Below are 12,831 nucleotides of genomic sequence, written 5' to 3' on the forward strand. Positions count from 1 at the left end.
GGTCAACCCTGGAAATTCCCGGGTCCAAGGGGGTCCGAGGTGCAGTACGAATGGTGTTTCTGAGCTGGGACGCTCCGAGACCCTGCAAAATCCCGGCTTCAAAAACCCGGGATATTGCAGGGGCGGCAGTATGAAAGTGGTATAAGTGTGAAGAGGTGCAAGGGGGAGATCTGTCTCAGTCAGAGTGCAAACTGAGATGGATCCTTAGCTAAAAGTGCTTTTTGCACTGATCAGTTGGACCTATGTCCGACTTTACATCAGGCCCAAAGTGTGCAGTGCATGCAGAAAGTCATAAGTTGCATCCTTCTAGCCTGAGAGGTGTTAGGTAGTTACTAATGCTTTTCACTCATATGAACTGAACTGATGTTCTGGAAGATGCAAGTTGCTGGTTACAGAGAAATGAACCTGACCCACTTCATCCATGAGATATTTGACATATAAACATAAAGTAAAACAGCACAATTATGTTACAGTCTCAGTTTTAACAGTAGCTTCTTAAAAATAAATACATAAGAACTGGTAACAGGGAAGTTTAATACATTATAGGCATTATATTATTACAATGACATGTCTTACAATGTCCTTATTCAAAAGATTATATAGATATAGCCTCAAAAATGTCTATTTGCTATAACTTACATTGGTGTTTTTTCTAATAAATTCAGGAAATCATAACTGTACAAATACAAAATACTGTGACACAATTACTTGCACAAAAAGTAAACTAACATTTAGTGTATTGTTTATTCCCCTCTACATATCCTTTTACTATGTGATTTTATAAGCATGGAATACCTAATGTAGAGATGAGTAAACCATCACTCATTTAATGCCCTTTTCATTACTTAACTGTATTATCTGAGTTTTTCCGGAACCAGTGAAGACCACCAGTAACTTTAGTAAACCAAACAGCCCGTGTAGTATCAATGTCACTGAATCTGGATTGGATTTCCCAGCATTCAAGTGTGTCTGATATATCTTAGAACTTCTACTGAACTGTGCAATTGTTTGGGTCTTGTTCATGGGCAATATTTGTACACAAACTGAAATTGCCTTAAAGGATTTGCTCATCTGTTATGCAAAGGATAAACTTCCTAAACTAGAGATAATGTGCATCACAAGGGAGTTCTGGGTTGAAGTTGTAAAAGGAAGTAAGACAAAGTAGAAACTTATCCTAATGAGTAACAGTAATACTATTATAATTTAATGTATATTATACAATTACTGAGCATCCAATAAAAATCACATGGAATAGTATTATATTTAACATACTAGAAGGAGTAACAAATGTGTTACTTTTTAATATATCAGAGGCTTACGTTAAACTGAATGTAAATAGCATTCTTGGTGTATAATACGCTTATTTACTTCCAGGTAAGCACACAAAGCTCTTACTCCGAAAATGAGTGGTTTCTGCGCATGGTTAAAAATGTATTATATGTCAAGAAAGAAATTTGCATATAACTTAGCATAAGCCTCTCAGTGTATAAATTATAATTTCTGATACATCATATATTTATATATATATATATATATATATATATATATATATATAATTAGCTTAAAAATGCCTATTATTGCAATATATATAATTATAATAATTATTATTTAAAGTAATATTTTACCCTCTGCTAAAAATTATCACGGTGACTCAGTGGCTAGCACTTCTGCCTCACAGCACTAGGGTCATGAGTTTGATTCGCGACCTTGGCCTTATCTGTGTGGAGTTTGAATGTTCTCCCCGTGTTTGCGTGGGTTTCCTTCAGGTGCTCCGGTTTCCTCCCACACTATAAAAACAATCTAGTAGGTTAATTGGCTACTATCAAAATTAACCCTAGTCTATCTGTGTGTGCATGTTAAGGAATTTAGACTGTAAGCCCCAATGGGGCAGGGACTGATGTGATTGAGTTCTCTGTACAGCGCTGCGGAATTAGTGGCGCTGTATAAATAGATGATGATGATGTTGTTTACAGTAGGGTAGGCAATAGTCTATATATTATATATACATGGATGTTAGAAAAGAAGTGAAATTCTGTGCCATTTATAAGCGTACTCCCACTGGACCTTTGGTCCTTTATATTAGTCATGTCAACTTCCAGGGCAGAGGAAGCTAAATAAAATTGACAGAATGAAGTGAGGGCTGATTTCATTGTAAGGAGAGCTGCACTCCCAGCAGGAAAATGCTACAAGATTTAAGGATTTAACACTTCTCTTTATAACTTTCTGAGTAGGCTAAATTTATATTATAAATGTTGCAACTTGTCATTTAGGAAAGGATCATTTGCTGCATTTGAATTCCAGTTTTCAGTAAACTACATGAAGTAGTATACATGCTAAATAATATTATAACCCTCAATGGGTTTATAAAAAAAAAACACCGGCCTTAGTTAATAGAAAGTCAAAGAAATGACGCAGGACTCAAAGTAAGGGACAGGGTCTGTATGTACTGCGGAACAGTAATGATGATTATCAAAACAAAAATATGTTACATATTATTTAATAATATACAGTATAATAGAATGTAGTTCAACTAAGGAGTTATCTACCCATATAAACACACAAGGCTTCAAATTGTTATACAGGGCACATATCTGTAGTATATACTCCAAATGTACACTATTATATGTTCTATCTATCTGTCTATCTATCTATCTATCTATCTATCTATCTATCTGTATCTACATATCAATCTATTTATCCATCTATTTATCATGTGTCACCTTACTTTTGAAAATGAAATATATACTAGTGTATGAGTAGCCTTATTGTAATAAGGATGCAGTAGCAGACCATATAAGCTATCCACAAGTAATGAATCCCCCCTGGCTTCAAGTGCCCACAGTGACATGAAGCTGACTTCTCACACCTTGCAATAGGACCAATAAGACCAATGTGGGACCTAGTTTTGTGGAGAAGGAGGTAAAGTTAGTGAAAGGGTGCTGTGTTGTGGATGACTTTGTGTCGACCTTTGTTGGAAATGGCCTATGCATGCAGAATAATGGTCTCCTTGCAGAGAAGGAAATGGCTTAGTGCTATCACCATCACCATGGCAACCATCGGAGTCCCCATCTAGCAGAGAGAAATGAGTTATGAAAAGGCTTGAGTGAAGAAGGGATTAAAACATGATCCCAGGGACAGCATGTCAATCAAAATCAGTCCAGAAATTACACTTGTTCAGGTTAGAATTTCTCTCCTGTTTATTTAGCGGTAGGTTACTAGAAAGTTATCAAATTAGGAGTATTCTTATAATACATCTATGTATTTCCCCATCTCTGTCAAACCAGACATATCACACACACACACACACACACACACACACACACACTTACATTATAAATGCACATTTATTGCAACAACGGTTCTTGTCAACACTAACATATCATTACTAATAAGTAACACATTTAGATGTTTGAACTTTTTCTTTTGCTACATCCTATTAGCATCAACATCAGCTTCTGTCCACATTAATCAGGAGTAAGTTTTCCCGTGTCTCCTCGGCTTGTTTAACACTGACTTAAAAAAAACCCTCATCTTCCTCTTTCATGCTCCAACCATCTACAGCCCCACACAAGCCCCAGCTCATAGGCACAGAATAGTTAACCAAATTGCCTTGACCCCTCTGCTATTTGATAGTTGCCTCTTTGACACTCATTTAGAAGTTCGCAGCAGTGGTGCAGACACAGGACAAGTCCAGCCTGAAACTGAAGCCCTATGAAAGGAGGAGAGCTGGAGAACTTGATAGCTGGAAACTTGCTCTCTCCAAAGGCTTTTTGGACATTTTAGCTCAGCTCAGGAGTCCTTGGAGCGCCAGCAAGTCTCCAGCCAGGGTGTAAACTTTAAATGTTAGCTATTTGTTCCAGAGATTGCAATAAAATTGAACCTTTCTTTTGTTACATTTTAACCTCTCTGGGTTTTTTTTAACAGCCATTCATTAAGCAGTATAATACCCTACTAAATATGGACAAACAAAACTCAAGCAGTGCTCAGAGTACCTGTATATTTGTACTTATGTGAAATCATGAACGACTTGGGAATTGGAATATACTTACAAGGGTACATGAAGGCATTACTTTTCTTAACTAGTAAATAATGTATAGCTATATATTTATTCATTTGATATACACATATTTATTTAGCCGTTAAGATTTGCCAGTTAATACGCTAGTATATTTATCGCTAGAGTTATCAGAATTTGTTATTGTCAATGATATTCCTTAAACTCAGCAATGACTGGAGAACCGTTATTATAACTTTAGTAAGATGTACATTTGAGGCTAACAGAAAGGGAACAGCTAAAGCCTGATCAATGTATACCCAAGATGTTTATATCCCTAATAGTAAGCCATCAATTATCATCCAAAGCAATTGAGCATCTAACGTTAAAATAACAACTGAAACAATCGGAGCTATTAACTGTTTAACTAATTAAAGTCTTTATTGGCTACTTTAGGAGAAGCCTCATCTGTTTAACTTCAAGACTTCTAACGTCATTATAAACAATCTGCTTATGTCATGTACTGCAAGCATTTATCATATGTAACAAAATCATCTTTATGAAGTGTGTATACAATGTATACATGAATCTATCTATATGTATACTTGAATTTATACTACTGCGTGTTTATACTCACAGTCGACTGTCACCTTGGCCCACATGCGCTATTAAACCAAAACCCGAAACTTAATGTATAGTCTATACATTTTGATTTTTGCTAAGTGTTATATATATATATATATATATATATATATATATATATATATATATATATAATTCCTTTATACTCAGTTTCACTTTAATTTTAGTAGCATGCGTTTCAATACGTTTTTTCCACTCTCTGAAAAACCTCCAAATCTATCTGTCTGTCTGTCTATCTATCTATCTTTCTTTCTATCTATCTATCTATCTATCTATCTATCTATCTATCTATCTATCTATCTGTCTATCTATCATCTATCTGTGTAATCTATTATGTGTTCGTTCCTAGTATTAAAGAGTTCAATATGTTTTTGGTATTAATCTCTTGTGAGAACACATGCAATCTTCACATAGAGATCACATTGTGTAGGCATCACGGTCTCCAGCTACCCCAGCTTGACCAGAGATAAGATTATAAAAGGACTACATAAGGAGGCTGTCATATTATAGATCAAATGTGACATCAATGATATACAAAACGGCTGGAAAACAAAGGAGGACCTGGAGATGTTCATCTGCTAATTACAGCTGCAAATATTATGCAAATTTTTCTTGGCACACAGAAAAGCAGAAGCAAGTTTAAGTATGGAGATAATTCAGCAAAATCCAATGCTCATCTTGGAATGGGAAATGGTCCAATGCGTCCCAGTTGTTTATTTCATTTTATAAGCAGCAGGTTTTTTTTCTATATCAGCTGCAGATTTTAATCTGTATTCCCTTCACTAGCCGGAATTTTAGACATGAGCATCATTTATCTTATTTATTAAATGTCCCAGAACAGTTCACTCCTAATTAAAGATGTTTATACACGTGTAGGCGCACACTCTCATAATTCCTTTATATAGTACATCTCTACGCCCGGATTCATATATACACACGTAAAACCATTGAAAGTAATCGTGCGTTATGTTTAGTTTAATTTTAATACATATGTTACATTGTATGGTTAAATTGTTTAAAGTAACTTTTTATGTTTAGAAACTAATATTATATTTATATCGAACAGATTAGGGTAGCTACTCAATAAAATGATTTTGTGTTGTGCCATACAAGAACAGAGAGTAGTGTACCTTAAGAATATCGAGAGAGGGTAAGTCAGCCCAGCTAATGATGTCAGTCATTCTTTGGAATACACAAGCCTTTGTTAGATAAGAAGGAATATTCCATCTACATTCACATGTCTCTGCTAGCCACTGGAAAGACAACACTGAATGTAAATGGAACTAGATCAAGATTATCTGGCAATGGGTAAAAGTGATGAATCTGAAGTTTATTGAAAGGAAAGAAAAGTGCATTTCACATAATGATACAGTATTCAGGCACCAGCAAGAAGGATTTGACTCTCCCCTGTCTCCAAAACGATTCCCCTAAAACCATCAAGATATACAATTACTGACTGGACAAAAAATACTAATCTCTACTCGGCAAATAAAGAAAGACACTTTATCCCCTGAAGTATATTCAGATGGTTAGATATTTCAAGACAGCACTTAGTACCATACTAACCATTGGACAAAATAAAGTTGTTATATTTTTCTTAAAAAGGAAATATATATAATTTTATCGCACTAATGCACAGTGCTTGAAATAAAGAATGTATGTATGTACGTACGAACGTACGTATGTAAGTGTATATATATATATATATATATATATATATATATATGTGTGTGTGTGTGTACACACATATATATTTATACATACATACATACTGATACTAATTTAAGAAGAGATTAATAGCAAGTGATTAATCGATTTGGCAGGTAGGGAAGCGGGTTGTTCTTATTAAATCTATTTAGCGGGCGCAAATCTGAGGAGTGTGCAAACCCCCAATTTGTGATAAATAACAGAGAAAACGGAGGGGAGAAGTAAGAATCTGCAGATGCAGATGCAGCAGCGGTTTGAGGTCGATCTTGTTAATTTCATCTTGAAATTGACACACTAATTACACAGCTCTATGGTAAACCTGCAAGAAAGCGAGATTATAGCCAGACCTTTATCAGATCTGCCTGTTATTTTCCCAATTAAAACTCTAAAGGCAATTTCGGTGCCCCCGGATAAAAAAAAAAATAAGCCCCCCCTTCCCTATATTTTTACAACGTTGGCCATCACTTTACTACCATCAGATTCATTGTGATGTATTAGATGCAATAAATTATCCCATGTAACAAAACATTGGGAGCTGAAAGGCTGATAATCTGGAAAGCACAGATAAGAATTCATTATTCCAAATCATTATGAATCCGACGTTGCCTGTGACTTCTTCCTTAATCAGCTTCTCTGATCCTGGTTATGTGAGCAGCGCAGATAAGGACACAGTCATTTATAATTCTCCACCTCGCCTAATATTTTAAAATAAAGTCAGAGGCAAGGAAATGGTATAAAACACCATCGAGCAGGAAGGCACCGAATGAAAAATCACTTCCATGTTATTATATCCACTGGAAGATTTAATTAAATTTTTTTAAACTGAACGTGTTTTATTATTTTTCATATACTTTGCATTATGCATAATTGATATAAATGTGCAAACTGGGAGCAGGATCAGACATGTTATTTAGAGCTTTGTACTGCTGGCTGCATCATTTTTTGTTGTCCCAATGACACTGGGAAAAGAAAGCTGGCTCTGGATTTTATGAATGATGCAACACAGAAAACACAGAAAACTGAAATGAGAAAATGAAAGGTGTTTTTACTCACCATTATAATCACCAATATTTAAATATCTTTACACTATGTCTGAACCCTAAACTAGAAATCGACAACCCATAGCTCCCTAGCTTTTGTGGAACTACAAGCATCAGCATGCTCTGTCAGACAGCTAAAGTGTCACGGTCTGCCTCATTCTGCTATGTACAGTATGTATGTATGTATGTATGTATGTATGTGTGTGTGTGTGTGTGTGTGTGTACATATATATATATATATATATATATATATATATATATATATATATATATTACTGCAGATAATAATAATAATTATTATTATTATTATTATTATTATTATGGTTTTAACATGCTAATTTATCCATTTCTTGTAGTGAACTTACCCAAGATAGGCATAAGAGTTATGCCGTTATCAGTATAGCTACATATGTATCTATGTATGACACATAAACTATGTATGATATGGTGCAGTTACTGCAATAAGTATTCTTTTATTCTGACTAATGCCTTTATCAGCGTATTAGGACACAAGCTCCTCCCTATGCAGATGTTACCGTGTGGGAATTTGTTTAGTGAAAACACTTTTTGCATAGAATGGAGCGTTTTACTCACATAGGGTGAATGGGATTTAGCAGCTACAGACAGATAACGACAGTGAGAATAGGTTTACAGTCTATTGATAAGAGCAGTGCAATATTGCTTTTCTTGAGTTGGCTTCTCTTATAGGATGACATAGTTTAATGGTTTCAAATCTGAAGGTTGTATGTGTTCTAAACCCAGATATATCAGACACGATCCTAACATATTATTTCCATGGAAAGGCAGTATATGAATCTGGTTCCCAGTTTATTTTCATATAAAACATGGCCATGTGTTCTGTGATCTCCTTTCAAGAGAAAGTAGCCTGTGTATTTCTCCACAGTCGCACATTAGAAAATGAAGCTTGACGATTGATCTACAATGTACGGAATGGTTGGTAAACTCCTCACCCAAGTCACCTGGTACTCTTCTATTCCAAATTTCTTAAGAGCATTTTAGTCAGGGTTTAAATGATCTTGCCACTACTATCTTGGCATAAGAGGAAAGGGCTCTATGTCTGGGTTAGGTTTTTCACTATATAGACTCGTTTGCAGCCTAATTATCTTTAATTTATTACCTTAATTGAATTTGTTTTCTAAAGATAGAATTGGTGTGATCAGATTACATTTCACTACACAAGAGTCACATTAGAAAGTGAGAGATGTGCCCCAAACGTCAGCAGAAAGCAGGCGTTTAACGTGCTGCATGCTGATCCATTACACTGATTTATTAAACATCGTGTGCACTGGAAGCTCACTTATTCACATAAACTGTGGAGGGCTCACTGCTGCCACTGACCAGATAATAACAATAAAATCACCTGACCTTGTTAGAAGACCAATGTTGGTATATATATATACATATATATATATATATATATATATATATATATATATATATATATATATATATGTGTGTATATATATATATATATATATATATATATATATATATATATACTATATATAGTAAAGGATGGTAGCATGCTTCTTGTCGCCGATTTAGTAATCATTACTACATTTAAATGCTCATTATTATATTACCAGTTAGATGATCATCGATGAGCATTAGTGAGTACTCATAGTAGAAGATGCCAATTAGCAGTAGTGATTACATTACATTACTATTTAGTAGTATTGTTATTTCATATTTTAATTATTATTAGCCGTCATAGTAATAATGAAATAATGTTAAAAACGACGTACTTAAGAACGTACTGATTATTTATATGCCTTTAAAATACTACATTTATTTGTAAAATTATTGGTTATTAATATGTTTAATATAAAGCGATATTTTATAATAATAATTTGCATTAATGGCATATATGAATATATTATTTCTGGTAATCATAACAAATATCACTGTCATTAAATAAACATTATTTATTTAGAAGTCACAATAATTGATATTTATCTTAGAATATGAATAATCTATTCCTCCTGGCAATCATATTTTCAATGACAGCAGTAGTAATGTGTCTGCACTGACGGTGTTTGGTATTGTGCAGTAGAAATAGGCAGGTGATGTGATGAATAGATGCTTTGCATTATAGTGCGAAAGTCTTTGGTTTCCTGTTGTTTCTTCTCTTTGACCCTATTTTGATGAAAGGGCTGATCGGGGCTGGTCTTTAGTCCATCTGTACTTCCCAAGTCCCCCCAATGTCCCCGTCCACTTTTTTTCATACCTGTGACATTTGTGATAGCCAATCTGAGCACACGTCTGTTTGGTGGAATGCCATCTGTGTGGTTTGGACCAATAACAAATAGACCCCAAAACTCAATAAGTGCGCGGGTTCCCACGTAAGGATTGGCTAAGCCTTTGAATGAAATAGGCATATTTACATGATGATACTAGCCTGCGAGGTTTATTTAACAATTTCTAGAGATTTGAGAAATTTGTCGCTATAACCTGAAGGTGGGGATGTTGTTATATGTGTTGTAATGCAGTGACTAAATGGAAAGCTCTAACTAGCAGAAAACCTCTACAGTCCTTTGGGCTTGATCTGCTATACCTTTGCTCCGGAGAACTAAATCACCTCTCTTGCTGGGCAGAATTCAATGTATATTGCTATATGTGGAGTCTATAAGCAATAGACTGAACCCAGGACAACCAGAACCTGAAGGTACTACTACTTATATTGAACTATGCATTCGTTTCAATTACAATACTCTTTACTATTTAGTCTGAAACTCACCTATACGAATCCCATTTTCACACCCAAGCAGCAAGCTAACATATACATTGCTGTCTGCTTTCGGGATTCAGGCTAGAATTTATTTTCGAGTTTGAAGAACAACGTGAATCATATAGCTACAATTATGTAAAATGCATTTTAAAGACGAAACTTTCCCAATGTACGATCAAAAAAAACCTGTATACATTTGTGTCAAGCAGTTGACGTTTAATCAGAATAATATTCACTGCTACAAAGTTGTAGTGAGTAGTAATGAATATAATAATCTTCTAATGCAAATCTGCAAATGCCTAGAACGCATAGCTGAAATTATTTAAAAGCGAAATAAATACGTATGATGAACTTAAACATATCTATCTATCTATCTATCTATCTATCTATCTATCTATCTATCTATCTATCTGTCTATATATATATATCGATCTCTGTCTATCTATGATGCACAGTATATAGCTAGCTAGCAAACTGTATTTGTAATGTGTGACATATGTAAATTTATCTATGCCACTATTCTACTCAGTTACATTTTTATTAAGCTATAAGATCAATGTCCTCATAATCACATCACAGTATTGTTGGTGTGTGATGTTAAATATAGCAATCGCTTCGGATAATTGGGTGCATTAGGGGGGCTGGGTAAGCGGTGAGCTAGGGCTAATTCAACATGCCCATTTATTTGTAGCCCCTTTAATTTAATGTGATTTAATAGAATTGGACATGTACCAGCCTGGCTGAGCTTCCCTCTACCTCCTTGACAGCTCTAGTTCACGCGGTCAAACGGTATTATCATTCTTTAACAGCACAGAATCAGTCTGTGATTTTGGTGTAATTTGCCACAGCATGGACGAATGATTAAATTACCATTTTATTTCTGACTTTGCCCTTTTCCAACCCGGAAGAGTTGAGATCCTCTCCTCCAGTAGAAGGTCAGATCTCTGGGTGGGTAGGAGGAGGTAGATCCCCCAGCTTTGTATTTCTCATTTGAGCTTAAATGCCATAACCAGTGCAATCTGTCTGTCATTTCTGCCTCAGATCTTGAAGAGATCAGAGAAAGAAGAGAAAAAAACACGAAGCAGCTGCCAAGCCCGAGCTTTGCAGGTCAGTGAATATATCATTTTTTCCCCTCTCTGTACATTTTTTGCTGCCTTTCCTTCCACGTGGAGAGAATTAGAATGGGTCCTTTGCCTTAAAGGGATAGCATGTGTCTGTTGTAACCTAAGACTCGGCTGTTATTGTTCTCTAGTCAGTTTAGTCATTTTAAGTTTTTTTTTTTGCAATGACCTGGCAATGGCTTTGCATTGAGATCTGATTTCGACAGCTCTAGGAATAGTACAAGAGGGACGTTTTGGTGTACCCCCTCTGCTCTGTACTACTCACCTTGTCTAGCGCCTTGCGCCATCCAAGTTCATACACACTCATCACCCTCTTGCATTACGTCCTAACACCAACATTCTTCTTTAATATTTTATTAAAGTAGACATAAACAGTGCCACTCCTGTGTGGCCTTCATTCTCAATAATGTAATTTCACCATGCTTGGGGCGCTGCTTGTCGTGTTAAGGAAGCCAAACGTTGCGAGTCTCGTTTGAAGAAATCAAATCGTACAGATCAGTCTATGCTGGGGGTTTGGCTTCAATTTACAATGATGTACATTGGTTAAGTGGAAAATGTTACTGCATTGCTCAGTAATAGCCTTGACCGTTAGAGGGGCTGAAGCAAGGGATTGGAATATTAGATTTGGGAAATACAAGCAGGATTCGCTCATGCACAAGTCCAGCTGTAAAAATGAGGTGATCTGGGCTGTCAATTTTTTAAATCAACACTGAAGGTTAAGAGCTATCAATTTAGCACGCATAAAACGATCAATTTCCAGACATAAATAAATGCATACATAATTTAATTCCCTATGTGCAGCTCTGAAAATATGATCATTTATGTCTTATTTATTAGTTACACCAGCACACACATGAGAAAGTGCGTGGTTCTGTTACTGTTATTCTAGTTTATATATATATATTTCAATTCAACGCTTATGTTTATAGAGAAATGGCGAGAAGATAGCTAACTAGATAGATAGATGATACACACATCTATATATAGAGAGAGAAAGAGAGAGAGAGATTTTGACATTAAATTAGTATCATGTTATCAAAATATTAGGATAATAGTTATGTACATATAATATTATTGCCAATAGTATAAATTATATACCAACATTTTGTCGACTGTTAATACTATTTTTTATCTAAAGACATCTGTCTATCTATCTATCTATCTATCTATGTATCCATCCATCAGTCTCTCTCTGTACATAATGAACTGCATTTGCATTACATCTGCAAGCATAATATTTTATTCCCTGAAAATGTAATTTAGCATTCGTCTAATGTTAAGAGGCTGTTACATTACATAAAAACACCAAATACTTTCTGCTTTGATGTTATTTGCTGCGTTTGTAATTATTTCCCCATCCACTGCTGGGGCATATCGCGATAAGAGATCTGTGGTTTGAACCACATCTCTAGATATACAGTAATTGCGTGGGACATTAAGCCCCTTCCGTTTTTAGCCCCTTCGGTGAAATAGATAATTTTATCATTCTTGTTTAATCTAAGAGGCATCAGCAACCAATGGCACGAGATTCTAAGAAAGATCATGCTCATTATGAGAAATAAGTGATGACAGAACACC

General features: G+C 35.2%; 1 protein-coding gene across 2 annotated transcripts in view; it reads left to right on the top strand.

Moving 5' to 3' along the window:
- Positions 1–9,789: 9,789 nt before the first annotated feature.
- Positions 9,790–12,831, top strand: part of GATA3 (GATA binding protein 3) — a 30,167-nt gene continuing 27,125 nt past the window's right edge. The window contains exons 1-2 of one of the 2 annotated variants that reach the window (XM_075208604.1): positions 9,790–10,069; positions 11,174–11,239. The gene's annotated coding sequence lies outside the window, so the exon portion shown is untranslated. The remainder of the gene's footprint in view (positions 10,070–11,173; positions 11,240–12,831) is intronic. The other variant, XM_075208605.1, reaches the window with a different exon arrangement.

Source organism: Mixophyes fleayi, chromosome 4 (assembly GCF_038048845.1).
Source record: "Mixophyes fleayi isolate aMixFle1 chromosome 4, aMixFle1.hap1, whole genome shotgun sequence".
NCBI classification, from domain to species: domain Eukaryota; kingdom Metazoa; phylum Chordata; class Amphibia; order Anura; family Limnodynastidae; genus Mixophyes; species Mixophyes fleayi.